Source organism: Lissotriton helveticus, chromosome 12 (assembly GCF_964261635.1).
Source record: "Lissotriton helveticus chromosome 12, aLisHel1.1, whole genome shotgun sequence".
NCBI classification, from domain to species: domain Eukaryota; kingdom Metazoa; phylum Chordata; class Amphibia; order Caudata; family Salamandridae; genus Lissotriton; species Lissotriton helveticus.
The window spans coordinates 253516740-253544220 of NC_136073.1; the positions used below are offsets into that span (position 1 = coordinate 253516740).

At 44.0% G+C, this 27481-nt stretch overlaps 1 protein-coding gene across 2 annotated transcripts in view; it reads left to right on the plus strand.

Annotated features, from left to right (window-relative positions):
- The window catches only part of TANGO6 (transport and golgi organization 6 homolog), a 591842-nt gene that overhangs the window by 458777 nt on the left and 105584 nt on the right, over positions 1-27481 (plus strand). The window lies entirely within an intron of this gene.

The window sequence follows — 27481 nt, forward strand, 5'->3', positions numbered from 1 at the left end:
CAGGTCTTGCATGAAAATGACACATGAATAGTTGTATGCCTGTTTGTCTGCGAGCAACAGTGTCTTCTATTTATGGTCTTGAATGGCTTTATGTTTTTCACCTTTCAGAATAAGATCCTGTATGTCTGTTGGTCTGAATGCGTTGGTTTAATTTGGCAGTCTGTGTAAGTCTGCTTCTGTGACTGCATATGTGTATTTATGTATGATCTATATGTGAATGATTGTGTCCGCTATCCAAAAGTCAAACTTATTGGTTTTGTCAATGCTTATTTTGTGACTGATTGTGCCCTCACCATTCCCTGCGTGTCAGTTAAAAAAAAACATCCTATCTTCTGACATACCGGTAGATTATATTGCATTAATGTAAAACACGAAGATGTAAATTTCAGCAGCTAGGGCATTTGTGGATCACTGTGTGTTGAAAGGGAATTTAGGGTCTTGCCTGTGTTTCCTCGAAAAGGCTCTTAAAGTGAGAATGGCTTATTTATATCTTGAAAGCAGTCAAAGGTGCTAAATAAACACAGCCAAAACAGGCCCTTTAAACATACTCTTATAAAAAGATGCTTGCACCAGGAATGACTACAATTTAGTTTTCTGTTAAAATAAAACAGCTGCAGTTTTTATATAGTTCTTGGAAATCCTCTTTGCGATGTATGACCTTAAACTGTTTTCTGCGACTTCTTGGTTTAGCACACTGGTCGCATGTATAGTAATACCATCTTATACTAACGTAGCACATAATCTTGCAGTTTTGCCATTTCTAAGCCCAGTAAACGACATCAACTACTATATGAGGTTACATTGTGCACCTTTGGATTTAAACAGGTGGATTGCCTTACCCCAGGCTATCTGTAAATTTACCAAGATGAGTGTGACTGTTGATCACTTGTGCATTTCAAGACTTGAGAAGTCAACACTCATCATAGATGGCATTGTCTCAGGGGAATTAAACTGCCAGGGCACTGTACCGAAATCCACAAAAGCAATATTGACACAATATTGTTTATCTTGAACTGAGCATGCTAACTAGCACATCCTTTATAAATAATTGCTTAGCTAAGGATTTTTGGGTTATGGTAAACTGTTCATGTCTCTAACAACTTCCGGGTCTTTGGATACATGACAACTGTACGCACTGTATATATGCCTAAGACCATTGATCACTGTTCATCTGCTGTGCAGTTTTCTCTGTTGCCCCAGTATTTGTTTAATATTTGTACCTGCCCTCAAGTTCTTAGTTGCCTATTCTGATAGACTATTTCTTTTCAGCTCACCATTAATTGTCTCAGGCTTTTGGTTAAGTAGTGGCGTTTTTTTGATCCCCGCTATGACACTGGTGATTCAGTCTTTTACTTACTGACTAGCCCTTATGTTTTTGGAGGCAACCACTACAGTGTGAAAAGATTCCAGTTTCCTTGGCGGCATTTCTGATTTGCACACATTTTATTTGCACTCCTTTTAGCAAAACACTGGAACGGATTTGGGCCCAATCTATACTTCCTAGCACTGCCTCTCTTATTGATGCTGCTTCTGGAAGGAGATCAATGTTTTTGAGCTCTTGCATGTCACAGATCTGATAAGTGGATTTAGTAGCAAATGAGTAGTTGCCGCTGCACCACACAATCCTAGTGTTTCTGTTACCTTATTGAAGCAGTAACGAGGAAAACGTTGTTTAATTGATCAAAACGGAAGATGTTGATTTCCTTGATGTCTTTAGCGAATAACACAGCCGCAAACCTTTATCGGCCCATCAGTACTTTATTACAGTTCACTGTGGTTTAGTTAGTAGTACAATTTTTGACTTGTTGCTACACACAGTTTCTAGTAACATCATTTGCCAATTTAGAGCCGAGAAAGGAGATGAAGCCGCTTAGAATGAGAGAACTTGAACTGCTAAGATACCATAATTGATACATTCGAGTATATTAAAAATATATCAGGAAAGGAGTCCCTGAAATCCTTCTGAGAATTTTTTTTAAATGAAATTTGGGGAATCAATTAGTTTCTCAATATAAATAGAAAGTTTCATCACGCTTTACCCGTGATAGTGGTCATAAAAAAGAATATTTGACAGTTCAGTTACATCCAAATTTCTTGTTTGTTGGGTCGCTTGAAAGTAGACCGTGTCCAGTTGCATTCAGAATTCCTTGAGTCACATTTGAATAGCTGAAACTGGCATGTATGCCTAAGAGCTTTTTCAAGGCTGCAAATTGAAATTAAATAATTTCTAATGCTATGTTTTTCAAAGTGCCTGCAAGCTCTCCTGCTGCCAAATTGTTTTGATTTCACACCACTCGCGCATATGACAGTGTTTACTGTCTGCATGCCCAAGACCTCTGAATACGCTTCTAAAGTGGAAGAATTGGTAATTCTATGTACTTGTATGGTGCCATTAATTTGGAAGATGTATTTCCATGATATTTTTGCACTTCTTAGTGCATTCTGCTGGTGCATTTATGGACACTTGTCTCACTCAAAGAGCGTGAGTGCTATGTATGTCGTAGCGTTCACATACACTATTGTTTAGAAAACATTGGCAAACTACCTTTAACCAGCACATCACCTCAACTCACTTAGTTGGATCCCATGACTAAAAATACAAATATTACCGTCTTCTAGTTTGACCTATCACTATTCTTCTCTAGTGAACTGAATAAATTTGCTTTAATTTGGCAGTCACTTGAAGCTCTTTCTCCCTGTTCCTTCTCTTACATAGCACAGCTTTGTAATTTTTATTGTACGAACTGCACTTAGCGCCTTCACTTCAGGCTACGACTCATGTTACTATGGTTATGCAATCACAATGTTAGATAACTTATGTATGCCAGCAATAAATGCATTCACCTCCTGTTTTGGGTAACACTTGTTTTGTCATTTAACTGCTTTCTCATAATTGTTATTACATTTCAGTTTGAAGCCTTGAGTAAGTTTTTAGGCATACACGTCTGAGCAAAACACGTGATGGCTGTGACTATTGTCATGTAACCCAATAAACAAGTAAACATCGAATTTGAAAACAAATGGTTTCTGGATGATTTTATGTGACACAATAAACAAGGAATATGAATATAAATGAACTCTTGATTATTCTTTTATGACCACAACAAAGGGTACATTGCCATCATTGTTTTTGCTCCTAATCTCATGGATTGGTTAAGGGTCCGCTATATTTTGGTACGGCTACCTCCCAAGTTAATATTGGGAGTAGTATGGTACCTATTAGTTCAGACCCTCCTCACAGTACAAAATTCCTCATTATGGAGCATTAATCTTTGTTTTGAAGATGAAGATACCCTGAGCATCTGAAATGGACAGGGGAAATTGAAATAGAGAGCGAGGAAAGGTTACAACGTGTCCTTAATTAAGTTATCTGAAGCAACACCATAAAATCGTTCACGAAGCACTGTGATAGACAATACTTATTTGTAACTCTGACATTTCTTAGTTCATGTCCAGGTGGGCATATAGTCTGTTTATCTTCTGGAAGATGCGATTATGGAGCCTAGTATGTCACAGTGGAGTTGGCGGACGTGGTCCAGATAGTGAAACTAAAGAGTCAAGCTGAGTGGGGTTGGGCCCATCTTCTCGCAATGTATGTGGTGGTGCAAGCCTTCTTTCTAGCTCATTACAAGACAACTGTTCTTTGACTCAGCAACTTTCAAGAAACACCTTTTTAATTATATGATTGATGAGCAGAGGTGGACAGTGGTAATGTAAATTTGACAACAGATGAGCGCATGAGTTATGGGTTGAATTACCCCACTTCTCTTAACAGTGGAGAATATAGAAAAAAACGTTACCTTTAGTTCATTAATTCTGTACATGGTTTAGTTGTCTTGCACTTACTCAGAAAGAAATCTGTCTGATAGCTTTCAATATGAGACTGGACAGGGCCTACTTTTGTAAATATCATAAAGTGAAGCAAGTTATTCCTCAGTGCATGTTACTTGCCATTTGGTGTATGGTGAAATGTTTGCATGTCACCCATGAGCGCTACTATTAGAGGGTCTGAACCTAGAAATGAGTGTAAGTGATAGCCTCATATGGCCTCCATTAATCCATAGCGCTAGATTGAGCAATACTCTAGAAATACCTGTACAAACATTAGATGATATAGCACATTTAGTACAATCATGAATATAAGCATTTCAGTAACCCCAGATACTGTTAGGTCCTATGCTGAGCCCACCTGAATATGTTTAAATTAAACATTCACAGACAGAAAATGGGCCTGCCTACATAATATTAAACTATAAGAAACCACCATACTCTGCCGAAGAGGAGAGACAGATAACCAAGGGATTTAAGTTAATGGTAAACTGTTTTGGTTTTCTATAGCATACTATTAAAGACCAGAGAGCCTTTGAATGGGCATGATGAAGGAAGGCATTGCCTGGCTCTGGCATTCAAGAATGAATACACGTTTTCCACCATACTCATTGTGTCTCTGTTATGTCCACCAACACCATCTAGCTATCTGTGGACCACATATTGAATTAGGGAATACAGATCCTCCCATAATGTACACACTCCTTTCTGTTCACAACTATCCGGAGACTTGCCTACCCAGTGCTAGTACAAACATTTTAGTTTATCATGGTTTTAATCTGTAAAATTTGGAACGGGAGATTCCAATCTTCTTTCCACTTGTGACATGCACCTTTCTTTTTTAACCTTGATGAAGACAAACTGAAGACAAGCTTGTTTGTTTTGCCTCTTTCGATTACAATGCCTCATTAGGCCAGGTGTTAGCAAGACATTTTGATTTTACTAAAATTATATGTATGATATACTTATAGGGGCTTTCAGCTCGCCCCCTTCATCCTTTGGGCAGTTATTGTGTCTTTTGACAATTACAGCATACAGTACTGGGGCAGTGGAGAGCCCACGTTAGTCATTGGCTAACTTCACTGTGTGTGATGACGTTCTGCCCTTTGACCCAGAGCAGATTCACACGCAAAGTAGCTCTCTTAAGTGCTAGTTACTGCTATTTTCAGTAAGTGATTTTTGAAAAGCAAAAGATATTTTTGCTCTTAGCCTAGTTTTTTTTTTTAAAGTACATTGATGAGGTCCCAACAGCTTCCTTATGATAAAGTTTAGCAAAAACAAAACAACCATTGATAAAGCCAAAAGGCTGGTGGCCAACACCAGACCTTCTGACTTTGCCAGTGCTTGTTTTACCTTATTTATTTTTTGTAGGTGGCGAAGAGGGTAAGAGCATGGGGAATTATTTTAAATATGTACATGTCTTTAGATACTGGTTTTTTTATGTCTCGCCTAGGCAACACTTGCGCTGTCTCTTCAAGACATGCTGTATTCAGGACATGGGCACGAAGTTCAGCCCACTTTACGCCCATCTTTTTAATTGGCTCCTCTCACTGTCCTTTTTAAGTGGTGGCTTTTCATTGGTCAATAGTTTTAGTAGCCTCTCCTTAGTACCGCCTATTCTTTTCTTGTAACCTCCCCTGAGGACACCCTGTTTCATGTGTTGTTACTCTTTAGGTTTTAATTACAGCCTGCAAGGCCTATTTTTTTAATGGTGTTCTCCTGCCTGCTTTTACAGACAGGAGACACTCTCCTGCATTTTATTTTTATTTAGGCAGTGTGGCTCGTCTCGGCAGAAATATTGGCAGCCACGCCTTTCTTTAATTTGCGGCGCCGAACGCAGCTGCATGCCTTTCTTTTTATGTTAATATTATTTTATTTACAATGGTGGCACCCGCACTTTAACTTTACATACCTAAAGCTAAAACCCGGGTACTGCGATTCCTTCAAAAATAGAGTAACAAAAACAAACGGGTGCATTAGTTTTCTCTTTCTTTACTTTTGAAGTAATTGTGGCACCCACACTAGCTAATGTAACAAAAGTCAAAAGAAAAGAAAGCGTGCAGCCGCCATTTTTTTCTATGTGTTTCATTTTATTACAATTGCGGCACCCGCGGTTTAGCTTGAAACATCTTAAGCTAAAGCATGGGTGCCGCAATTGCTTCAAATGTAAAGAAATAGAAAAAAAAATGTTTCCCAATTTCTTTACTTTTGAAGCAATTGCTGCACCTGTGCTTTAGCTTAAGAGGTGTAAAACTAAAGCGTGGGTGCCGCCATTGTAACAAAAATAAATCGATAGAGAAAAAATGGCAGCCGTACCCTTGCTTTAGCTTTAAACATCTTAAGCTAAAGAGCTTGTGCCGCTATTGCGTCAAAAGTAAAGAAATAGAAAAAAGGGAGTGGGGACACATTTGTTTTCAATTTCTTTACTTTTGACACAATTGTTGGCTCGTCTGCAGACTGCGGAAGGAAAACAACTTGTTCTCTTTGGCGACTAGAACTCGATGGAGGAAGAGACTAAAGCTTTGCCATTGGAGAATGTATCCATTCTTTCAAAAGGTTCTTTACAAGAAGGCCATCGATTATGGTTTGGCAATTTAGATCCCAAAATAGTGGAGTAAGTCATACCTCACTGTTACCTTGCAAAACAGTAGATTAGGAGTCTTTGAATAAAGATTCTGTTTGTTGAAATAATTTTTTGCGGGTTATATAAATCTGAACTTGCCACACTATTGTTAGTCGTTTATGTATACTTAAAGATACGTTAAAATTATTTTTTAGTTTAACAAGTATTACTTCTCAGATAAACACAAGAAAGTTACACTTTTCGTCTAAAAACATGCCTTTTGAAATGATGATGACTTGAACAAAGGCAGTAAAGAGTTGATATAGATGCATACTTTTTTTTTTGTAACTCTTTTTATTGAACAAAATAGCAAAAGACACAGTTAGATGGTTATTCGCTTGACATTGATGGGTTACAACATTAGCGTACAATACATTTGATGTAACGGTCTGACATTTTCAAGAGAGAAACGGACATCTCCTCTGTATGTATTCCAAGCTTGTCCACTTCCTGTCTCATTTTTTACGGCATTCTGTGTTTTGGAAAACGTCTTTCTCTGCTATCATGGCCCTGTCCCTGTCAGTCTCGCAACCTTTTACTAGTGGTGGTTCCCCCACACCCCATTTTTGTGCTATATTCCGTTTTGCGAGGGCCCAACCCAACGATGCTCATGATTTTTCAGTTTGTGTGAGGTTGGTGGCCTCCCTTATATTTAATAAACAAAGTTTCGGGGTGGCATTGAGTTGTTTTCCCCCATGTTGAATCATTCAGTATGATTGAATGATTCAACATTCCCATATCATGTGGAAAAAGGTTCCCTCCTGGAGGCAGTTTCGCAGGCAATAAGTGTCTGTTCTTCTGTTCATCTTAACCAGGATAATCACTGATAGGTAGACTCTGTTTAGGGTCTCGAGCTGAACTAGTCTAAGTCACATAGGAATAGCAATTTCCCAGGGTGAGGCCAGTGCCTCTCGCCAAACATCGTACTCTAGGGTGCCCAAATCTATCTCCCATTGTTGCTTTAAGTGTATCAGTTGGTGTGGTTGTTATTAAGCAGTATTTTATATGTTGGGAGATAGCTTTCTAAGGCATAGTGTCTAGCATTAACCTGTCTTCAAGAGGGGATGCTTCGAACCGGGGGCCCCCCACCGGTATCGCTGCTTTTAGGGTGTAGTTAATTTGTATATATCTAAAGTCTTCAGTTTGAACTAGCTGATATTCTTTCTGCAGTGCTGCAAAGGTTATCACTCCGTTTTTAGTCCACATATCTCTCACTTCAAGTCCCACCTATCAAATCTGGGGCAAGTGCTCAAACGGCCAAGCCACTCAGGCTCCCAAAGCAGAGTTACTTCTGTAATCTTTTTGTACCATGCTAATTATTTGGTGACTGAGTGCCAAATTTCTTCTGTACGAGCTGTTGGACCGGTAAGACGTAATTGTTTGAGATTTGTGTAAAGTGCTCTTTGATATCCTCCCTGTCCCATTAGCCACCTGTCCGTACGAAGATAAAGATGCATACTTGACCAAAATTCTGCAGGTTGCTAGTTCAAATCCCAGGAGGTTGTTAAAACAAATATTATTATGGAAAGCGATAAAATCACCTATTATGTGAGCTTTTAGAGGCTTTTCAGTGTTTTGCTATATAATTAAACATCATCATTACTATGATTAGCCCAGGGCCTCATCACTTGAAAAGAGCATGCCGACTTTTCAGTGATCGCCCACTTAAACCACTAAAACTGCTTCCTAGGTCCCAGTGCTCTTGTGTAACCCTATACTAGCGGCATTGCTGTCATTATGTGTCGCTGTGCAACCCATGGATTCACTCCTTTTCCGATGCCCTATTCGCTTTTTATCTCCATGTCCACTGTTGTCTTTTTATTATTACCATTTCTACAGATGTCATGTTGCATCAGCCAGCTTTTCTTTGTCTGTCCCTCTGCTTTTCTTCATGCCTCTCTGCCCTTTTGTTTTGGTGGTATTGTTCCTATGCCTTTGCCATACCCACCTTTTGCACAGGCTGTCATAGTCCCGCTTTGCACACCATGACTGGCATGTTGTCACTATGGACACAGGCTCTGTTTTTAACAACGCACGTGAACCCTGGTTCCTACGCACCCATATTATTTGCTGTACTTCACCTACCTTCAGATTTCCATCAGAGGCGTAACGCAGGCCTGTGTTGTGCTGGAGGTCAACACTTCAGGGGCTCCTCAACCTTTCAGGTAGCCCACTCAGTGCAGTGCCCATGAATGTGTGTGAGATATTATAGATTCTAGGGCCACTTACCACATCATGCATGTGGGGCACACATTTTGCGCTACACCACTTCTTTCCTTGTCTGTCCTGCGGTCGACTCCCAGCTGTGATGTTATACCTACACCCAGTAAGCTAGAGTACGCTCCAAGATGTTAGACTCTCAGTCAGTGGATGACATTGTCCTCCAAGAGTTGACCATCACATCTATCGGTGAAATGCTTCTCCAAAAGCATGGCACTCGCACTGAGTGAAAGAGGGACTTCATCAAGACGCAAGACTGCTCTAATGTCTGAGTCTCATAGCAAATGTTGTAGGCTGTGAGACCTGCTCTCAGTAAGTCTCTGCTCCAAGAAGTGAGATTTGTGCCCAATGAATTACCAGGCTTGGTACCCACACACTATATTATCCAGGCTGTGCAGGAATGTGTTGATCTTGCATCAAAGAAGTGAGATCGCGAACCAAGAGAGTTGCTCATACTCGCTCACAAGTACTATTGTTATTCAAAATGAAAAACTAAAGTATGGACCCTGTGGTTTTATCTAAAGATTATAATGAGAAGCTCTATCTATTGGCCCCTTAAACATTTGAACCACATATCTTATTCACAGCTAATGATCACGGTATTGACAATTGTCACAGGTTTTCTAAGCAATACAAACAAACTTGATATAAAACGAATACATTTTATTCTAATAAATTCCTCCCTTTGGGTCGCAATCTAAATGGAAGACATGATCAATTGGGTTTGTTAAAAACACATTATCATCACAACAATATTAAAAAGTTAAAACAGTCGACGCAGCGTTTCGGTGTAAACTAATTTGTCACCTTCATCAGGACAAAGACATTTACTGATGCAAGATCTTATAGGAATCTTGTCAAGATATGATTCATCAATTTCATAATTCTCGCATGCGGTCTTTATTTGTATGACCTTTTCATGTGAAGCCTGCTTAGAATGTCTCTTCAGGTTTGTAATTCTGTACGTTGGAACCACCGTTTTTAAAACACATTGGTTATATGGGAGTATATAGTCCTCATGTCTGCTCGGAACTCAAAACGTAAGGGAATCTATTGTGAACTACCCGAGACGTACGTTGGAACAGTGAGGCCGCTGACTCACTTTCAGGAGACGTGGATATTGAGACGCACCTACAACTAATGTTCAAACAATAAATGAATCAAAAAGGAACTTAAGGGTTGCCTCCATTGACATGAGGACTATATACTCCCATATAACCAATGTGTTTTAAAAACGGTGGTTCCAACGTACAGAATTACAAACCTGAAGAGACATTCTAAGCAGGCTTCACATGAAAAGGTCATACAAATAAAGACCGCATGCGAGAATTATGGAATTGATTAATCATATCTCGACAAGATTCCTATAAGATCTTGCATCAGTAAATGTCTTTGTCCTTATGAAGGTGAAAAATTAGTTTACACCGAAACGCTGCGTCGACTGTTTTAACTTTTTAATATTGTTGTGATGATAATGTGTTTTTAACAAACCCAATTGATCATGTCTTCCATTTAGGTTGTAACCCAAAGGGAGGAATTTATTTGAATAAAATGTATTCGTTTTATATCAAGTTTGTTTGTATTGCTTAGAAAACCTGTGACAATTGTCAATACCGTGATCATTAGCTGTGAATAAGATATGTGGTTCAAATGTTTAAGGGGCCAATAGATAGAGATTCTCATTATAATCTTTAGATAAAACCACAGGGTCCATACTTTAGTTTTTCATTTTGATTACCCCCTCCCTGTAAATCAATATAGGGGTCCCTTCCAAAATCTTTTTGACTATTGTTATTCAAGACATGATATTCCCACCTATTAAGAGAGACTGGTCTTCTTTGGGTGAGACTAACATTCACTAAGTGATGATGTATTTGTTGCCCCTCTGCTCTCTTGCCCATGTGTCTGACAAGGGGTGTTGTTTTCTTATGGTTACTTTATAGTCTGAGATCCTGCAAGGCTAACACAGCTTCTACCTAAGGCAGGATTCAGCTTCCAAAAGCTAGTTTTCTGGGCACCAGCAACAAGTGCACTATTACAGTAAGCGTAATAGAAAGGATTACGCTTTTCCGTCTCAAAACCATAATGTGATCTGTGGTGGTGCTATCCTTTTTAATTTTGACAAGTAAATTCATGGAGATATACTACATTCACTACATACTCTATCCGCTTTTTCCGATTACAGTGCAGAATTTGGTGCACATGTTACGTTGGAATGTATGGTAAAACGTATCTTTTAAACATTTCCATCTAGCATAGTTAGTCTACTCATTGATACACGGATGGAATGTTGCTTCCTGGTTGACATTGTGAGTTCAGAAAAGAGTGAGTAAAAAGATTGCTGACCTGTGTTAATTCGCTTGCAACATCATTTTGATCAGCACAGGGTATTTTGGTCATATTACTTAATGCATGGTGCAATTACAACATTTTGGCACATTTTCTTTTTTTTTAATTAACACCCACAAACAAACATCTGGAGCTTAGCTCCTACCTATTTAGCCTTTTTTTGTCTCAAAAAAAGACAAAGCTATTCACACAGATCCATGCCATACAATTCAGCTCTACGCATCCCCAACCCACACCACATTATTTGACAACAAACCACATAATTCAACCACACAATTACACAACACACCACATACATCCAATCCTCACCACACAATTCCGCATCATGCACAACATTTAACATCACACCACATAATTAAACTCCACTACATGCCACTCCAAAAAATAGCATTTCACATAATTACACTCCATAACACATCACACACCACATAATTCAAGTACAATCAATACCACATAGTTTCTATCCTCATAATTCCACTGCACACCATGCCACATAATTCCATTACACAAATCCACACCAAACAATACCACGCCACACAATTCTACAACAAACAATTCCAATCCAACCCACATAATTCCTCTACACACCACATACATGCACTCCATAACACATGGGTAAAGGACATTGCCATTTACAACACCAATAGCTCTAATTCAAGCAAATGCTAGATCTATTGCATTTCCAATGCTTGTTTTTCTTAGTTGTTCCTCTGTTAGCTGTTGCTCTTTCAGAGCTTCTGTCTCTTTTGTCCTTAAATGGTTGATTGTTTTCTCAGAAGTTGCCTGTGTAACCGGCTTGTGCATCCAAATAGCAGCCTCTATAAACGAAAAGTCATAAATCAACAATTAAAATGTCATTATGTGAGCAAAGTGAATACATAAAAAAACATGCATTATATTTTAATTACAATCTACACAGTCTGCGGTGTAACAAGAACACTAGTTGAACCCATCACCAACTGTTTAAGGGAGCACAAATAGAGCCATGTCGCGGTCTTCGAAACGCCTTGCCACAAAGCACTTCCCGAGATTGGCAAACTGAAAAACAGACGTAGAAACCCAATGGCAGGCGTGGGGCAGCAAACCCAAAGCCCAATTTCTGTCTGTGCCACGTCTTATTATACTTTTTGAACAATTGATGACATGAGGGCCTCCAGACAGCTCTTGCAGTGTGTAGCTGAATTAGGAAACAGAATGAGACAGATAGGAGATTGCCATTTTTAGTGTTAGAATTTGAAATAATGTGGTTTTAGGCACAGTGTTTTATGAATGTGAAATCAGAGTCCCCCTGTGCCTCCATGGTTCTCTTGTCTAATCAGTGCTGTTTGATATATAGTGTTGGTAAGTTATTCTGATTTGCTAGCTCTAGGTATGTAGTTGAACAACATGTATAGGTATGTTTGCTTAGCCAGGGCGATACATTTCAGCACACAGCTTTATGGCCAAGACAGAACATTTTAAATTGAATTCCTTTTTTAAGGGAGACCAGTTGAGGGAAATGACACCTGGGGGATTTGATCATTGTGCATCTGGCCCAACACAGTTAGGGATGTGTGATTTTGGACCCCAGTAACTTGTACCTGGATTTACTAGGAAGTGCCCAGTGTTGGGTCAGTTCTGTGCGGCTTGTGTGACTCGAGGGCAACAAGACAGTCCTCACAACAAGTATCGCTGATGCCCTCAGATACACAGGAACTAGGTGCTGCAGTAAGGCAACTACCTTCACCATATGCATTCACTTTCAGGGATAGTATGAAGCAGTTGATGACTAGTGTTAGAACGTGGTGTTGAGTAATATGTTTAATTCAGCTAACACCTATATTCAGTGCTTAATTTGTAAATTAACGAGTGCCAGTGCCCAAAATGCCGCTTCAAGTTCAAGTTCATCAATTTGTATAGCACGCTACTCACCCAGAGGGTCTCAAGGCGCTTGTGGGGGGGGTGTGTGCTTTACTTGTCGAATATCCAAGTTTTAAGTTGCTTTCTGAAGGATAGGTGGTTCTGTGTAAGGCGGAGGTGGGTGGGGAGAGAGTTCCAGGTTTTGTCCGCTAAGTAGGAGAAAGATCTTCCCCCCATGGTGGATCTGTGGAAGCGCGGAATTGCGGCGAGGGCTTGATTGGACGATCGTAGTTGGCGGGAGGGGGTGTAGAAGGATAGTCGTGTGTTGAGGCATTCGGGTCCTAGGTCGTAGAGGGCTTTGTGTGCGTGGGTGAGGAGACGGAACGTAATTCTCTTGTTGACAGGGAGCCAATGGAGGTCTTTCAGGTGGCCGGAAATGTGAGCTTTGCGAGGGATGTCCAATATGAGTCTGGCTGAGGCGTTTTGGATGCGTTGGAGTTTTTTCTGTAGTTTGTCTGTGGTTCCGGCGTACAGGGTGTTTCCGTAATCCAGTCGACTTGTGACCAGTGCGTGGGTGACCGTCTTTCTTGTTTCGGTGGGGATCCAACGGAAGATTTTTTGAGCATGCGTAGGATGTTGAAGCATGATGATGAGACGGCGTTTACTTGTCTGGTCATCGAGAGGGTGGAGTCAAGGATGAAGCCCAGGTTACGTGCGTGGTCCGTGGGTATGGGTGCGGTTCCCAGGGCCGGTGGCCACCCTGAGTTGTCCCAGGCAGAGGGGGATGACCCTAAGATGAGGACTTCCGTTTTGTCCGAGTTTAGCTTTAGACGGCTGTTCTTCATCCACTCGGCTACTTCTTTCATTCCTTTGTGTAGGTTGGTTTTGGCGGAGTTTGGGTCTTTGGTGAGGGAGAGGATCAGCTGGGTGTCGTCTGCGTATGAGATGATGTTGAGGTTGTGTTGTTGTGCGATGGATGCGAGGGGACTCATGTATACGTTGAAGAGGGTGGGACTGAGTGAGGATCCTTGTGGTACGCCGCAGATTACTTCGGTGGCCTCTGATTTGAAAGGGGGAAGGCAGACTCTCTGGGTTCTTCCGGCGAGGAACAAGAGGATCCATTCCAATGCTTTTCCTTGTATTCCGACGTTGCTGAGGCGTTGTGTGAGGGTGCTATGACAGACTGTGTCGAAGGCTGCGGAGAGGTCAAGTAAGATGAGGGCAACTGTTTCTCCGTTGTCCAGTAGTGTTCGGATATCGTCTGTTGCTGCGATGAGGGCGGTTTCGGTGCTGTGTTTGGCTCGGAAGCCGAATTGCGAAGGGTCAAGGGATTTGTTGTATTCGAGGAAGGCGGCGAGCTGATTGTTGACGGCCTTCTCGATGACTTTGGCAGGGAATGGGAGGAGCGAGATGGGGCGGTAGTTCTTTACCTCGGTGGGGTCTGCTGTGGGTTTCTTCAGAAGGGCGCTGAGTTCGGCATGTTTCCAGTTTTCCGGGAAGGTAGCGGAGTTGAAGGAACAGTTGATGACATCGCGGAGATGGGGTGCGATGATGGAGTCTGCTTTGTTGAAAATGTGGTGGGGGCATAGGTCGGTTGGCGATCCTGAGTGAATGGAGTTCATCAGGCGGATGGTGTCTTCGGTGGTGATTGGGTTCCAGGCGCAAAGGTTGTTAGAGTGTGGTTTTGGTTCGGAGGTGGATAGAGTGGACTGGTTTTCGGACAGGTTTCCAAAGCTGTTATGTATTTCGGCAATTTTGTTGTAGAAGAATGAAGATAGAGAGTCGCAGAGGTCTTGGGAGGGGGTGATGTCGTTGGTGCCGGCGGTGGGGTTAGTAAATTCTTTGACGATGTTGAATAGTTCCTTGCTGTTTTGGGTATTGTTATCAAGTCGATCCTTGATTGCTGATTTCTTGGTGGATCGGATTAGTTGGTGGTGTTTGCGGGTGGCGTTCTTGAAGGTGGCTAGGTTGTCAGTGGTTGGGTTTTTTCTCCATGTTTTCTCGAGAGTACGACAGAACTTCTTGGATTTCTTAAGGTCATCGTTGAACCAGGGGGCTTTTTTGCTACCTTGCTTGGTTAGATGGTTTTTCAAGGGGGCTAATTCGTCGGCGCTGTGGGTGATCCATTGTGTGAGGTTAGTGGCTGCTTGGTTTGGGTCCGATGATTTGGCAGGGGGGTTTTGGTGGAGCGATGTGAAGAGCTGGTCGGTGGTGATTTTGTTCCAATTTCTTCGAGGAATAGGTTGTGGGGGTTTGTGAGTCGTGGTCTTTTTGTAGTTGAAATGCACGCAGCTGTGGTCCGTCCAATGGAGCGCTGTGGTGTGATCGAAGGAGATGTGCTTGCTGGAGGTGAAGATAGGGTCGAGCGTGTGTCCGGCTAAATGAGTGGGGGTGTCAACAAGTTGTTTGAGTCCGAGATTGGCCATGTTGTCCAGAAGGGTGGTGGTGTTGCTGTCGTTTTTCTTTTCCAGGTGGAAGTTGAGGTCTCCCAGTAGAATGTAGTTCTCGGAAGGGAGGGCATGTGGGCTGATGAAGTCAGAGATGTCTTCGCTGAATTGTGTGCGGGGTCCTGGAGGTCTGTAGATAAGGGTGCCCCTGAGTGTGGTTTTGGGGTCGGTGAGGATCTGGAAGTGAAGGTGTTCGGCGGTTGTGAGGTTGCCGTCTGAACTGGTCGTGATGCGGATGGTGTTCTTATGGACGATGGCGATGCCTCCTCCAGTTTGGTTGGTGCGGTCCTTTCGGATGATTTTGTAGCTGTCCGGGATGGCTATGGCGATGTCGGGAGCTGATGATGCGTTCATCCAGGTTTCTGTAAGGAAGGCGATATCCGGTGATGTAGTGTCGAGTAGGTTCCAGAGTTCAATGGCGTGTCTGTGGACCGAGCGGGTGTTGAGCAGGATGCACTTTAGTTGGTTAGAGTCGGAGCTCTGTTTGGAGTTTGTGGATTTGGTTTGGGTTCTGATGCAGTCGAACTTGCAGGAGTGGCAGGTGAAGGGTCCATGGGTGTGTCCTGGGGCGGCTTGGTAGCAGGTAGGTGGGCGGGCTTAAAAACCCAGCCTGCCCTTTTAAATGTCAGCGCACTGAATACCAAGGCTACATTGCCTGGAATGCATCTCAGGCCTCTTTAATGCTCTGCCAGACACTCCATGTCCCTTTATCTCACATCTGCAGGGTCCTTCTTTCTCCCTTGGTGACATTTTCTGTATTTCTCTTCCTTCTTCTGTTCCCTTTTTGTGGTTTTCTCTCCCTTACTCTCTGGAAATGCCTGATCAGCAAAAATAAGTGTCAGTCCCCAAAAATTAGTTACAGTGGCCCCCACCAGCAACCTCCGGCTCAAATTAAGCACTGCCTATATCTCTCACGATAAAATAATTGTCAAACAGTGTTTGTGCTTAATAACTGCTGGAAGTCTTTTGGCGTAAATCGCATCAGGAATTTCTCAGAGGGGTCATGGTAACAGCGGTACGTGCGTCGGCTCGCTCCAGGGTCTTAGTGGCTCACAAGCTTCTGAGGCTGGGCAGTTAATGCAGCTCCAGTTTTGGCAGGCTCAGACTTTCCGAGCTCCTCATGATCATACTCTGCTTCTGCATTGCTGGTCTGGTTCTCGATCTTAAATGAGGCATGGTCACTCATCAAAAGGTGGGCTCCCTCCTCTCTAGTTCAGGGTCTGGCAACACAGTGTTCCTCAGTCCTGTGGTATAATGCCCCTTCACAGGACACATCCACAGCGTCTGCAGAGCTCCTTCCAGTAAAATGTGAACACTGGATAGGTCAAATGGCAGCTTGTATCTGATCTGTGTCAATTGGACTGAGACCATATATCCACTCATATTCAAAGTTGACACCAAACCTTTTGGGAGGATCGAGTCGTGCTAAAGTGCATTTTCCATTCATGTGTGAATCAGCTGCATAGCAATCAATTGCCTGGGTACTGCCCCTCTCCGCTCTGGGCTGGGGTCCAGTCTCTGCCCAATAAGGGTTTCTGGGCTCTTGTCTCCCTAGAGGAGCAGATCACAGGAGCTGGGGATGGGCAGGCAGTCCTTGCCCAGTCTTTAGTATTAAACCTGATTCAATGAATAGCAAAATAGTACCCTCTGCCACCCTCTGTGAAGGTCTCTTAGTCTTCTTTCAAGACAAAATACAAACCATCTACTCCTCATTTCCCACAAGGGAACTAACCACCTCACCTCCCCCTCTTCTCCCCTTCCTTATACCTGGTCCGAATTCAGTGCTTTTAGCCTGGAGGCTTCTCTTAGCCAGTTGGAAAAAACGAAATCCGGATCTCCACTCGACCCCTGTCCAGCTAGGCTTTTTTAAACTTCTGGCCTCACTATTAAACCCCACCTTAATCTACTTTGGAATGCTTCTTTGACTACTGGTACATACCCTTCAATCTGGAAAAGTGCACTGGTCCAACCAATACTTAAGAAAGAAGATGCAGATCCGGCTGAATTGAAAAACTTCAGGCCCATCTCCCTCCTGCCAGCACCGGCCAAAGTTCTGGAACAGGAAGTACAAAAACAGCTATCCGAATACCTGGAATCCAACAAACTTCTCCATGACTCCTAGTCTGGCTTTAGGTCAGGTCACAGCACCGAGACAGTGCTGTTGGAAATATCTGAGAATGTCCGGGAGACCTTGGACTATAGCCATTGTGCTATGATTGTGCTGTTAGATCTGTTGGCAGCGTTTGATACGGTGTCCCACATGATCCTGCTTGACAGATTAAGACAACTGAGAGTGACAGGGACCACTCTATCATGGTTTGGCTCCTTTCTGGAAGACCGGTCCCAGAAAATATTGCGGCATCCTCACATCTCATCTTCGCGCCCTATAGTCTGTGGATTCCCCCAAGGCTCGGCCTTGAGCCCGACCCTTTTTAATGTTTACCTCTCCCCGCTAGCCCCTCTTATTGAACAACATGGGGTGAGTGTCTTTTCGTCTGCTGATGATACACAGCTAGTGTTCTCTTTCAGGGATATATCTGAGGCAGCATTCTCTAACTTTAGACATTGTCTGGTCGATATTTCAACATGGATGACTGAGAATTGTTTAAGGTTAAATACCGACAAAACAGAGGTTCTATTGTCCAATCAGCCATCTCCTCCCCACTCGGACTTATGGTGGCCACCTGAGCTCAATCCCCCACCTCACCCTGTGCCCTCGGCCAGGAACCTGAGGTTCAGGTTTGACTCCACCCTCTCTTGCAAGTCTCAGATTGGCCACGTCTCCTCTCAATGCTTCTAGAAAACGAAGTCCCAACGGAGATTTTTCCATCTCTTACCCATTGACTGCAGAAAGACAGTAGTTCATGCCCTCATCACGTCTCCGTTAAATTATGCCAACAGTCTGTACCTGAGTCTGCCTGACTATCTGATCAGAAAGCTACAGGCTATACAAAATGCATCTGCCAGGCTCATTAGAAATGTCCCAATACGACACCATATATCCCCCCACCTACGGAGCCTACACTGGCTGCCAGTAAAAAGGAGGGGAGAATTCAAAGTGCTAACTCTCGCCTACAGGGCAATTAAAGATACAGGCCCTCTATACCTGAGAAAAAGACTCCGCAAATACCATCAGATGAGGATTCTGAGATCTAATCACCAAGTACATCTTGTTACTCCCCGTTTCAAAAAAGCCAGATTAGGTGGTCGGTCTTTTACGGTAAGAACTACCCATCTTTGGAACTCTTTACCCGAGTTCATAAGGAAGGCCAATTCGGAAACTGCCTTCCGGAAACTTCTAAACACCTGGATCTTTAGTCTCCCCTAGCACCTGTAACTCTTGGCACTCTGCTTCCTCCTCCTGTTCTCCGCAATTAGCGCCGGGACACCTCTGCAGGAGGTAGCTGTGCGCTCTACAAACTCCAAATAAATAAATAAATTAGTGTTGCTTCTCTCAGGCTGCAGTCTCTCACTAAATGAACGAATGTTGGAAATGATTTTGCCCGCATTATTAATATGGACCTACTGTTCCTCCTGGGGTGTTCGCCAGACAGGTTTTCTTCCTGCCCCTCTGACCTCCTGCTTCTGCTGTGCATTAAAAGTCTGAGGTTTTCCATTACTTGATGTTCCTGTCCAGATTTACATGAAGGTCGTGTTCTTTGATTGGTTAAGAGTCCTTTTATTGAGCATTGTCCCTTACCACAAGAACCTGGACAATTTGCCCCCAGTCTTTTTCCTCATTTTGTTTTCTATCCATTTCCATGAAGAGTAAGCAATGAAAAAGAATCTTGTCCTCAAAGCACCCGTGCCTACAACACACTAACACACGTTTGCCTATGTTGGTTAGTTGCTGTCTTAACTTCCATTATACTTGAGTTTCCAGAATATTGGAAAGGCACACAGGTCAGACTTTCATATATAAACAAGCATTTGCAATGCAATGGGTCTCGCATTAGGAAAGTTTGAGCTATTGGTATTGTAAATGGCAAAGTTTTTATTTATGTTTTTTTTTTTTTAAATAGCTAAATTAATAGCTTTGTCATTTACAATGCCAATAGTTATAACTTTCGCAAATGTGATACCTATAGCATTTGTATTGCAATATGTTTTGTATTTACATGACTTAGATGGCATCCCAGAAGCGCAACGGAAGCATCTAAAAAAGGAAACATTTGAAAAATAAAGGAACAAGCTTCTTGGTAAAGCACAGAGAGTAAGCTTTATAAGTAGCATCAGTGGATGTAGTGGAATAGAAAAAGTGAAGATTGGTGAGAATTCCCCAAGTGAAGGCCCCACATGGAGTTACAGATTACATTGCTCGACTCCACCAAGTCCACGCAACGCCGCCGGCCTGCGACCAGGAAGTCAGGCAGGCCGGGCGGGACAACCGGAAACAGGAAGTAGGAGGGCGGGAGCCTACCCCGCCTCCCACGGAAGAGCCGCGATTGTTTGGAGCACCGGAGCAGGCAGGAGCCTACCCTGCGCCCCGGTGCCGAAGAAGGGAGGAAGAGTCCTGCTGCCGGTGAGTGGGGCTTCGCCTTCTTGCTGGACTGCGAGGGCGGGGGACATGTGTGTGTGCGCGCGCGTGTGCGGCGGCGGGCTGTGTCTGTGTGTGAGCGTGCGTGCGTGTGTGTATGTGTCTTGGAGTCTGTGTGTATGCGTGTGTGTGTGTGACTGTGGGGGGGGGGTTGCCTGTCTGGGTGCCTGCGTGTCTGTGTAAGTGTAAGTGCGTGTGTGTGTCTCTGTGCATGCATGCGCGTTAGGCTGGGAGTATGGGAGGGAAGTGCACGGCGCGGCGGCGCAGGACGGAACGTGCGCGTTCGCGCACACGAATCCAGGAAAAAAAGCTCGTACACCCTCTTGTCCTCCTTCCCCCCAGACCGATAACTATACGTCTCCAGCTGGACACATGCATCCTTTGGATGCATTACCAGCGAGACCCAAAAAGAGGCTGACTACTGCCAAATGAGGGAGAGTTTGCAGAAGTGAAATCTTGAATATCTTAACAGACATCAGCTATATTGACTCCAAAATGTGCCCTTCCTAAAGCGTTGCATTTTTAATGCAGTGCAAGCCACTGGGCGGCCGGGTTCTTGTCGGGAGTGGCCTGGCTTTGTTGGGTACAGGAAAACGAGTGGCTGGTGATAGTGTGTGCTTTGGGCTCTGGATGGGGTGAAGTCATTTCTTAAGGGTATGGCTTGCTTTGCTCCTATGGGAAAGTAATGCTCCAGCGCTCTGTGCCAAACCTCACTTATTTGAATATACAAGGTTTTTTCAGAGCCTACCGAAAACAAATGGACCAATATGTTGGTAGAGTTTTAGTATACAATTAATCTCCTGTAACTTTTACTAAAACAATCCTGTGATAATTCTGGTGTCCTCCAACTCAGTTTAGCTGTGCTCTGAATCTTTCGGTACTGTCATTCGCCCCGAGCAATGTAGTGCCTGCGTCGGAACCTTTTCCTGGGCTGTTTTGAGCTCCTAGCTCAACCATTGCCCTGCCTGTTCATGTTCTGCGTCCCTGCATTGCCCCCGAGGCACTTTGTTCCGCAGCGCACAATCTCTTCTCCCTTTCTGCCTCTTAACACACCACTGCCTTTAAATGATCACTCTCCGAAGCGCACCTCCTTCAAGTTGCGTGTTCTGCAGAACTTCGCAGCCGGGCCGACAGATACACAACAGATCCGGCACCTGCCTTGCTGCTTTCTAACGGGGAATATCGCGATACTGCTCCAGTCGTCGCGCGCGCAGGAAGGGGCGCCATATGCTTTTGCGGTGTTTATTTAGTCAGCTGCAAAAATGGCGCAAAATCAATGGGCCGAGCTTTCTATTAAACGGCCACTATTAAAACCCACCAGCTGTCACTAGCACCAGGCTCAATGATTGTCATGCCACAAACTGAAAAGTGGATAACGTAAACATGCTGAGAATGCCTACTAGGTGGGACGTCAGAAAAGAGCATCAGGTCACTGGGTACCTCAGACTGTAATGTGGCAAGAAACGTATTTCACATATTTAACAAGTATTTTTAAGGCACTTGCGTTTCTAAAGTTCTTCCTAACGGACAGTATTAAAACTGGCGAGCGAGGGCCTGGCAGTTAGAGAAGTTCTGTTCTACGAGGTGAAAAGCGCATTTATTGTTTCAACTGGATGCATACTTTATTTGCATGTTTTGCTGCTGTTAGTGACTGTGCCAACAACAAGTCCACGCAACGCCGCCGGCCTGCGACCAGGAAGTCAGGCAGGCCGGGCGGGACAACCGGAAACAGGAAGTAGGAGGGCGGGAGCCTACCCCGCCTCCCACGGAAGAGCCGCAATTGTTCTGAGCACCGGAGCAGGCAGGAGCCTACCCTGCGCCCCGGTGCCGAAGAAGGGAGGAAGAGTCCTGCTGCCGGTGAGTGGGGCTTCGCCTTCTTGCTGGGCTGCGAGGGCGGGGGACATGTGTGTGTGTGTGTGTGCGCGCGCGCTTGGGGCGGCGGGCTGTGTCTGTGTGTGAGCGTGCGTGCGTGTGTGTATGTGTCTTGGAGTCTGTGTGTATGCGTGTGTGTGTGTGACTGTGGGGGAAGGGGTTGCCTGTCTGAGTGCCTGCGTGTCTGTGTAAGTGTAAGTGCGTGTGTGCGCGCGTGTGTGTGTCTGTGTGCATGCATGCGCGTTAGGCTGGGAGTATGGGAGGGAAGTGCACGGCGCGGCGGCGCAGGACGGAACGTGCGCGTTCGCGCACACGAATCCAGGAAAAAAAGCTCGTACACCCTCTTGTCCTCCTTCCCCCCAGACCGATAACTATACGTCTCCAGCTGGATACATGCATCCTTTGGATGCATTACCAGCGAGACCCAAAAAGCACTGGCACAAAATACATTTTCCCTGTGTATGAGATATGCTAGTTGTCTACACTATCACAGGTGCTTTGTTTTGCGGCATACACTATGTGAAATCATACACACTTTAAAAGTCAAAATCGGTTATAAAAATATCAAGGGACTGTCTCAATTGAGTAATACATTGCTTTAATAGCAACATGGCTCATAAAAAGGAAATTAGTCATTGTATCCTATTAATCATCTTAACTGAGCTGTGTTTAAATAAAAAAACATAGTCCTGCCAGTGCAGACATGGTCCTGAGATTTTCAAGGATGATTGTTCACTCAATATTTGTTCATACTAGGAAGTAAATAGTCCTTTGGTTAAAAGACAAACAAATGTAATGTTTCTTTTCATCTCCTAAGTCTCAAATAATGATTAAACGGTCAGAGCAGAAGAAGGTTGATCACTGCCTCTTTCCTATCCTTGGAGCATTGGTGTTAGTAATCCTGCCATTAAGTACCAACCCATGCCCCTACTTCCCTGCTTTCGGAAATAAACTATGTATAAGAGGCCAATACATCAAAGCCAAGAACAGTTCTGGTTACTTCTCTGTGTTTACACCTTAAACTTGCATCAGCATTGTCTGTACACATCTCTTGGCAATACTTTGAAAAGAGCCATTTCCTTCACAGTCACCAGAACTTGAATTATTACTTAAGAGACGTGATTAGTTGTCCGCTGTAGGCAACCACAGTCTAGAGTCTCTAGATCCGTAAACTCATTGTCAGAATGTTGAGACATGACACCGTCTCTGTGAGTCTCGGCTTGCTCTAAATACATTTTAAATTATGAGACTGGAGCAAATGTGACTTTAAAAAAAAACAACACAAATTCTGATGGATACTTCTAACTGCAGATTCCCCACCTTGTGAATACCTCTAGGTGCAAGACTGAATCTGGAGGTTTTTCTCAGAAATGTCTTCACACGCTCTAGGTGGCGTTGTGTGGCTTCACGTCTGGCCCATCCTGCCCGGGAAGTGATATCAGAGCCACATATAACTGCCACCTGTGCACTCCAAGGTCAGTGCCTTTTTTCCATTGTGCAGGAGATATATCAGCCCCAAAACTATAAGATTTAAACATTGCCGAGGGACCTCCAAGAGGTCTATCTCTGGCGCCTGAACTCCTTTCAGGACTCGAAATTGTGCTAAAACTGCGTTCAGATAACTTGGAAGGCTCTTTAAGACTATGAAGCTAAACTGTATGTCACTTAGCACATCAGGAAAGCATATAAGGCCTGATCTTGGTCAACCTCCAAGACGCAGATGCTTTCCTGCTCCAGAGGCCGCTCCCAAGAAAGATGGTCATCCCACTTCATACCATCAGGTACCTCAAAGTCCAAAAAGAAGCATGCAAAGTCAAAGCACGACTTACCTTCCTCTAGCCACTCTCCTCCAGAAAAGTCATGCAAACATCAGGGTAGCTCACGGTTTATGTCCCAATCTCCCACAATGAACAGATGCCTCAATTTGTCCCAATTCAGCCAGAATTTCCAGGGCTGTCTACGATGCCTCAACAGACCCAAGCCTTCAAAGAGGCCAAGTTGGGGATTTTTGGTACCCTTCTAGATACTTGTGGTGCTCCTCCATGCCCCAATACCCCGAAGAGGCCTCCAGCCTAATTACTGCTGACAGATCCTTCCCCAAAGCTGATTGTGCCCCTCACCCTCGTTTGAGGGCCTGCTCCAACTCCAGGGCTGATGCCTGCTCAGACTCTCCACTCTCTGAGACCTGTACAGGTCCCCTCATGAGTCGATGCCTGCACCAATGACGCCAGAGAAAAAAACCTATGGTTATGGTGGACTTTGAAGTGCATCCTCAGCAACCTCACCCAAAGTCATGCCCATTTCAGCCTGATCAGATCCTGAAGGCACTCTACCTGTTTTTTTTACCCTGAACCACACAATGATGATGGAGATGATGAGGCACAATTATATGATGAGAAGTTACTTTTTGACCTAAAAGAAGCCAACGGTCTGGACGCATCACCTGACACTGGCCTCGTCTCTCCACCTGGTCCCTCCTTAGAGTAATCAGCACGCTTTGTTTTAGTGATCAGGAGGGCAGCAGGTGTCCTCAACCTCTAGCTATCTTCAGTAGAGGTAAAAAGGAATGTCCTCACAGAGGTCCTGCAACCAGGACAGACCTTCTCAGAGCTGCTACTCCACTTTAACGAAGCCCACAGAGACACTTTACTGGACACTTGGACAATACCAGGATCTTGCCAACATGTCAATGAGCAGATTGCCAGGTGACATAGATCAGCTCTAGGGGATCCATCTTTGCTCCTCCTGTATCCCACACCAGAACGTCTTGTGGTACACGCTTCCACTAGCAAGTTGAACACTAATTTGTTTCCAACTATTCCTCTTGACAAAGAATCCAAACTCATGGAGGCCTTTGGGAAAAGAATGTTCTTCTCTGCCAGCCTCCCCCTCGGATCCGCTAACTCAAGTTGCCTTCTAGGATGTTACTTGCACACTTTGTGAGACATGATGACCGACATCTTGCCCATGGTTCCCGATGACCTCTGATCTAATCATACAGCAGATCATACAAGATGGCCAGGACACTGTGAAATACAGCATAAGGTCAGGCCTGGACACTACCAACTGCTTGCATAGGACAGTTGTTACCTACATGGTGCTTCGCTGCCATGCATGGGTCAGATCCATGGGCTTCTTCAGTGATTCCCAGGCATCTCTCTTGGATTTGCCACTCGATGGCACCCATAACATCGGAGACTAGGCGGACTTAGCCCTGGCGTGCTTTAAAGAGAATAATCTACAGCAATCTCCCTCGGCCTTTTAGCACCTGTATGGCAGTTTCCCCAACATTATAGTCCTTTTTAAGAATTTGCAAGAGGCATACAACAAAGGCAACACCAAAACCTACCTCCACATCAACAGGCCTCCCAACCCGTTCGAGGTAGTGATCGGGGATCAAGCTGACAGTGTCCAGGTTCTCTGGCAACACCCTACCCAATTCTCTCGTATCCCCACAACTGCAAAACCCATTTAGTTTGCAGTTGCCTGCTTATTGTCACCCACTTAGAGGCAGGATAAGGTATTACCTCCACTGGTGGCAGAATATCTCATTGGATAGATGGATGCTCACAAGTCGTCCAGGATGGTTATTCCCTACTCTTCCTATTCACCCCTCCAAATAAAGCACAATGACTTCTGAAGCAGACTTGTCCAATACTACAGAAGGAAGTCCAAGCTCTCTTGGACAAGGGAGCCATAGAGAGGGTGCCTCCATCAGAAATCTGGACTGGTTGTTACTCCCGCTACTTTCTGGTACCAACAAAGGATGGAGGACTTCGTCCTATTTTAGATCTTCGCCCAATGAACTTCTTCCACAAAAAGGACAAGTTCAAGGTCCTCACTCTGCCCCAAGTTATATCTGCCCTGGATCCAGGTGACTCTATGTTGGCATTGGATTTGCAGGACGCTTATTTTTGCATTCCTGTACTGCTGTCCCACACCTCCACATACGGAGATTAAGCTGCAACAGTTGATAGCTTTTGACCTTCCTCCCAAAGTTATTGGTGTCTTCCTGACAGCCAGACGTCAATCTACCAAATCCATTTACTGAGGAGAGATTTTTGTCTGGTTCTCCTCCCAGCATATACAACCTCTGAATGCACAGTTATCAGATGTTCTCTTATTGTGTCTATCTTTATTTCAGCAAGGCCTTGCTGTGGTAACAGTTGAATGTTACCTTTCAGCCTTCCTATATTTACTGGATCAGTCATCACTCTTCAAGTCACCTGTTGTGATGCATTTTCTGAAGTGGCTGGCCCACATGTTCCCACCAACACCTTTTGTGTTGCTGCAGTGGGATCTTAATTTGGATCTCACTTATCTAATGTGCAATCTATTCAAACCTATGCTCAGTTGTCCTTAGCGTATTTTGAACATCAATACAGTGTTCCTTTTCACTATAACCAGTGCCAGGTGAGTAATGGGAACTGCAAGCTTTGTATGTCCTACAACCATACACTTGATTCTTCCCATTCTAAATGTTCTTTGGACAAAAAGCATCATTTCTGATTGAGGTAGTCACGCCCTCCCATTTAGGGCAATACATTACCTTGCCCACTTTCTGTGCTCCACCTCAACCTTCTAAGGAGGAGGAATAGCTTCACCGACTTGATCCCAAGAGGGTCCTTGGTTTTTACATCAGACCAGAGATTACTGACAGAATAAGCAGCTTTTCATTGGTTTCTATAGTGCAACAAAGGCAAAAGGGTGCAAAAGAGAACAATCTCACGATTGTGTGTTGCATCAAGGTTTGCTATGGGCTAACGAAGAAGCAACCGATATGAGGCTTGCGTGCTCATTCCAGGAGAGCAAAGGCTATTACTACTTTGCTGGGGCACGGTGTGTCAACCACGGACAATTGCCAGGTGGCTACATTGGCGTCACTCCACACGTTCACCAAGCAATACTGCATAGACCGCCATATTCTGCCGGCTGCGCACTATGTCCGATCTGTCCTGCAGGATTTGTAGTTCGATCCTTTCCAAAGACTCACCACTTTGGAAGGTACTGCTTTGCTGCTATCAATTCACAAGGTGAGGAATCTGCAGTTAGGAGTCTCTAGCAGAAGAATGATTTACTTACCTTAGGTAACGCCTTTTCTGGTAGAGACTCTAACTGCAGAATCCTCATCGATCCACCCTCATCCCCATTATGTGGAGTGGACTCAGATAGTCCATTATTAAGGTTCCAGTCTATAAAGTATGTACACTACGATAATCTGATTTCTCTGGCTCTTTGTCCATCGTCGGAGATCATAAAGAAACTGATATCAGCCCGGAGGTGGCACATACTTATAAGTGCCCAATGTCACATCTTTGGTGGAACGGATCCGACACAGAGCTGCATTATGCCGCCTACCGAGGCTTAAGGGTATTGGTACTAAAGTTTCCGGATCCAATCTGTAGAAATTCACAAGGTGTGGAATCTGCAGTTAGATAGTCTCTGCCAGAAAAGGTATTACCAAAGGTAAATAATTTATTCTACTCCGCCCTTGAAGCTATTGGTAACTCCAGGAGAAGGGAAATGCTGGCCTATTTTCGGGCCAATCGTAATGAGGGTCTCAGTCGAAAGTGTAAACTCTGATGGAATAACTCAGTCTCTCTTCCTCCCTATAAGAGTCATTAACTTAAGTAATATGACCACCTATCATCTACAATACTATACAAACTGTAAGGCAGTTGAAGATGGTGCTACATTGCAAATAATACTTTATTGTGGCTGCCCCAAACCAGCATGGGGCTCTCCAAGTAACCCCCGAGAATCTAA